The 5,706-nt window shown below is 30.7% G+C and overlaps 1 long non-coding RNA gene across 1 annotated transcript; it reads right to left on the minus strand.

Moving 5' to 3' along the window:
• Positions 1-2,828: 2,828 nt before the first annotated feature.
• On the minus strand, positions 2,829-5,329 carry LOC145952683 (uncharacterized). Its single transcript, XR_014430201.1, has 2 exons — positions 4,088-5,329; positions 2,829-3,171 (listed from the first exon to the last, which is right to left on the minus strand). It is a non-coding gene; the product is annotated as an uncharacterized LOC145952683 (long non-coding RNA).
• Positions 5,330-5,706: the final 377 nt, after the last annotated feature.

Genomic DNA, 5,706 nt, shown 5'->3' on the forward strand with positions numbered 1-5,706 from the left:
AATGTATATTTAAACTAAAATTATATACATATATATATATATATATTTTTTTTTAATTTTGCAGGATTTATTATGAATTAAAAGCTCCGAAATGATTTATTGAAATATGTTATTTTTATTGTTATCATTTTAATTTTCTATATCGAACATTAATTAATTTGTTGTTATTTGAAAGATAGTTTTATTTTATTTAGAATGTATATATAATTTTTTTTTATCAGCCAAACATTTACAATTTTTGTAGTGTTATACAAAGAATCTTTACAGCCCAATCTGTAAATGATGGCAACACAATAAGACAAAGAATTTACCTAGGTAACCTAGAAAGACTTTCAATAAGTTACTTCGGTAAAATAAAAGAATTTACCCAGGATTACCTCATGTATGCCTCTATAGCAGGAGGTTTTACAGATAGAAATTTAGGAGAAAAACTGTTCCTAAAACTCCCAGGTAAATTAAGACAAAAAATTCGAGATAGCTGGAATAATGATCAGGTTGACCCTATCATGAATAATTTAGCTGTCCGAATACAACACATAATGAAGGTGATGGAAGACACCTGTACAAATATTGCCATTAACAAATAGATTAAAATGGCAGATACGGATATCTGCAAGCAGATATATACACCCCAGCAATACCATAAAGAGGTTAAAAGAAAGAAACCTCAACAAAGGTATTCTCCTACTAGGACGAACAATTCTAGGAAGAAACAACAAACTCGCAGGTATTCTATTCGTGCATCCAGTGCAAAGAAACCTACCCTGAACAAAGATAGACACGTGAGAAAAATCAAGAATAACAAAACATATACCAAACAATTGGAATGTTTTGCTTGTCACCAAACTGGACATTACTCCCGTGATTGTCCTAACAAAGCAAATCTCTTTACTAGAGATGCTGAACTAATAAAAAACTGTAGGATGAATCTTATCCCTATAGATGAAACAGTTTCTACTGATTCTGAAATATACTCTGTAGTCAGCTGGTCTGATTATACCTCAGAAGAAGAAGAGACTAATAAAGATTATAAAATCATAAATGATTTTACAAAAAATGAGTATAGTCATTTATATCCCCCTATAAATGATAAATACAACCAATATGGTGAAATTCTTGATGACTTAGGATATAGTCTCATGAACATCACTGAAGAACAAAATTTTTGTGATCATGAAATAATGTTTTTTGCAGGTCCTGAACATATTGATTGTTTTTACTGCAAAAGGTTTTTTCATAAAAATTTGAGAGCTCATTGTCCTCTCTGCTATAAAAATTTTTGTAAAAATTGTCTTGAAAAATTTCATAAGACAAATTTCCCAAAAATTGAACAAAGAGAGAATGACCAAAATGATAAATTGGTTAACAACCGAATATCTGTTTTAGAAACAAGACTAAACCAGATAGAAAAAACTGTTGATTTTCTTTATGAAAATTTTGAAAGTCAAAATAGAAATGAAGAAGGCCAATCCAGTGGTTTAATGGCTTTACAAAACAAAGATTGTATACCAATCATTTGTAACAAAAATCCTAACACCATTCTCCATATCTTAATCAAAATCAATTTCCCAAAAATTGATAAACAAGATAAAACTGAATTGGTTATCCAAGCCCTTGTTGATACAGGAGCATCTTTTACTTGTTTATGTGAAAGTATTGTCCCAAAACAAAATATTTTTCAAAGCGAAAAAACTACAAAGACAAGGACAATGTCAGGTGATATTATCATCAATAATAAAGAAACAAAGAATTTTACAATTCAACTTTCTACAAATTGTGATATTTTTGGTTCAAAAATATTTATGACAAAAGCAGATGTTATTAATCTTCGCCCTGCTAATGAAAAAATGATTTTAGGCCTTGATTTTATAATTGCTAAAGATAGGTCTATAACTATAACAAAAGATTACTTGATTATTTCTAATCAAGCCCAAATATCGCCCATTTTAGACGAACTTTCATCAGAGTTGCGAACTAAGCGTGGTGATACCCCCCATAAACAAACTACTGAATGTCCTTGTGAAATTTCAGGAAGTTGTAAAATAAAAGAAGCCGAACAAATGTTGACAGATAATTACAAAAACTCTGAATTTTCTGAAGAAATAGATAATTCTTATGAATTGGCTTTAACAAATTCTGATATTGAGTGTTACAACTGCATAAAAATTAATAAAGTTATAACATTTGATAACATACAGCAAATTATTGACAGGTTAAATAAATCCAGTATAATAGGAGAAGATCCTACAAAGTATTGGGAAAAAGATCCTGTTATTTGTAAATTAGAAATAATAAACCCTGATCTCATCATCAAAACAAAAGATATTCCTTACGGAAATTTCGAACAAGATGAATGTAGGTCCCACATAAAAGCTTTACTAGATCTAAAGGTTATTGTACCCAGTACAAGTCCCCATAGGAGTCCAGCTTTTATAGTAAATAAACACTCCGAACAAAAACGGGGTAAGACTAGAATGGTGTATAACTATAAACGTCTAAATGATAACACTCAAAAGAAGTCTTGATAAATAGAATTCAGAAAGCAAAATGGTTTTCTAAGTTCGACTTAAAATCAGGATTCCATCAAGTTAAGATGCATCCTGACTCCATAAAATGGACTGCTTTTTCTTGTTCTGAAGGTCTTTTTGAATGGAAAGTCATGCCTTTTGGACTAAAAAATGCACCACAAATTTTCCAAAGAAAAATGGATAATATTTTTGGAGAATATAAAGAGTTTACTTGTACATATATAGACGATGTGTGACACCCTCTACCCCAACATAAATACAATAGATATAAACCATCTATATATAAATTCTTTCTTAGTCTAATATAAAATAATTATCTCAAGTATCATTGGGTAAAAGATGCACATTCATAATTTTCAACTATAAGTATCAAATTGTCAAGAAATAATAAAATAAAGATTATAGATTAATCCCAGTAAAGGTGGCAGGGCCTCCTAGTTAGAAATTAACTTATAATCTTTTAGAAAAATTATAATATGACAAAAATACACACTTTCAACATAAATAACATAAAAATTACAAAAGAAAAATAATAATAATTTAACAATAAGTCTAGTTAATCCCGATGTCACATCCTATCAGAGCGAAACCCAAACAGAAGCCTAAGCTTCACCACCAACATCCTCAGCATCATGCTAATTATCTGCATCATAATTTAAATATACACAAAAATGACAAGGGAGTGAGAAACTTCTCACTCAGTTGCAGATATAGAAATAAAAGTTAAATAGCACACACACACACGCAATATAATTCACATATATAATCAATCTCACATATATGCTTATGTATAATGATTTTCTTGACTTGACTCACTATTGTATGCATGTGGCGCCATACGGAAGTTTCAGAATTTATCACTGGTGACCCAAAGGTACACCTATCACTGGTGTTCATACACCTCGTTAGCATGTTACATCACTGGTGTCCCGAAGGCACACCTATCACTGGTGATCATACACCTCGTTAGCATATCGTAGGTGACTCAAAGGTACACCTTGTTAGTCGTGGGTATGCGGCCTCAGCGGCACACCTGGAGTAATATGTGCATATGATGCATGTCATACATTCACAGACTCGACCTTTAGCATGTTACACATATCATATTCATATTTCATAATTAAGAATTATTTCAATAATCCAATTTAATAGTCCAATAGTCCAACAGTCCAAACAGTCCAACAGTCCAAACAGTCCAACAGTCTAACAGTCCAACAATCCAACAGTCCAGAGGTTGCTTAGGTATCATATTTTTCAATAATAATATATTAAGATCTTTTAAGTAAAGTAGGAAGCTTAAAAGGTAATATAAGATAATAAGGAGGCTCAGCCTTCCATTTAAATAATAGATGACAAATTTATAAATACTTAGGAGGCTTAGCCTTCCATTCAAATAACAGATTCTAATATGTAAATAAATAAGATATAAAACAAAACACATCAATAATACATATTCAAAGAAATAAACAACAGGCAAGGGATCGGGAGCCAATCCAACAAACAAACTATTTAACAATTATTCCCACACCCCCAAGCGAGGTTTCCCACTCCCCCCTTACCTGGGTTTACAGAAATTTGGGCAGAATCTCCTCCTCTCTATCTTTCCTTAAAAGGAATCGGAATTAGGGCAGAATCTCTTCCTCTTTCTCCTTAAACAAGACACTAGAGCAGAACCTCCTTTTCTTTCTCCTTCTCTCTCCCTTACTTTCTCTCTCTATTTCTCCAGAATTTCCTTCTCTCTAGAATTCTAAATTTTCAAAACCTTAAGTCCCTATTTATAGAATTTTTGAAGTTACTATGCACTATGCACTATTCATTAAAATAATATTATAAATTACTATGCACTATGCACTATTCATTATTATATTCAAATTAATTAAAATTTTGAAACGTAAAGAATCCGCAGCCCACGTTTCAGCCGCCCCTTCACTGTGCAATTGCATAGTAAAATACTATTCATACATACGTATACGTAAATAGTAAAATACGTATACATAAATAGTAAAATACGTATACATAAATAGTAAAAATACGTATACATAAATAGTCAAAATACGTATACGTAAATAGTAAAATACATAAATAAAATACTTATTCACATAATAAATACATAAAAAAAATATTTCTTTTCATTGAATAAAATTTGGGATGTTACACGATGTACTAGTATTTTCAAAAACAAAAGAAGAACATTTTCTTCACCTGAAACAAGTTTTACACCTTTTTGAAAAATTTGGTTTAATTGTTTCAAAATCTAAAATGGAAATATGTAAGACTCATATATCCTTTTTAGGTACAGAAATTGGGAATGGAAAAATAAAACTCCAACCCCACATCTCACAAAAAATTCTTGCTTTTCCTGATAAAATGGAAGACGTAAAAACCCTTCGTGCATTTTTAGGATTACTTAATTATGCAAGAAATTTTATAAAGGACCTAGGAAAATTTACTGCTCCTTTATATAATAAAACAAGTTTAACCGGACAAAGGAATTTTAATTCTGAAGACATAAAATTAGTTAAACAAATAAAAGAAATGGTAAAAACCCTCCCTTCTTTATCATTACCCCTTGATTCAGACTACCTAGTAGTTGAACGTGACGGCTGTGAAATGGGATGGGGTGGCATTCTTAAAAAGAAAAAAAATAAATTTGATAATATTTCTGAAGAGCAAATATGTAGATATGCTTCGGGAAAATATCATACAAAACCACAAATATATTCCACTTCTACAGATTACGAAGTGAATGCTGTCATCAATAGTTTAAAATCTTTTGAACTATTTTTGATAAACAAAAGGGAAATTACCATTAGAACTGATTGTGAAGCAATTGTGGCATATGGTAATTCTCAAATAAATTCAGACAAAAAACCTCATAAAAGATGGCTTTTAGTTCAATAATTTGTATATCATAATGGGGTAAAAATAAATTTTGAACACATTAAAGGAACAAAAAACATTGCTGCTGACATTCTTTCTCGTTTTGCAGGAATGGTAGACAATGAAACCCTTTAAGGTTTCATACCCTGGCGTTCGACAAAAAATGAAATTTGGTAACCAAGAGTTACCAATATTAACAAATGAATTTCTCTACCCTGGTAGAGAAAACACAAATGAAAAATTCAATTGCATAATTGATAACATCTGGAATATTCCCAGGTGTACTGAAACAAATGAA

The sequence above is a fragment of the Cajanus cajan genome, chromosome 10 (genome assembly GCF_000230855.2).
Source record: "Cajanus cajan strain Asha chromosome 10, NIPB_CcT2T_4, whole genome shotgun sequence".
In the NCBI taxonomy this organism is placed as follows: Eukaryota; Viridiplantae; Streptophyta; class Magnoliopsida; order Fabales; family Fabaceae; genus Cajanus; species Cajanus cajan.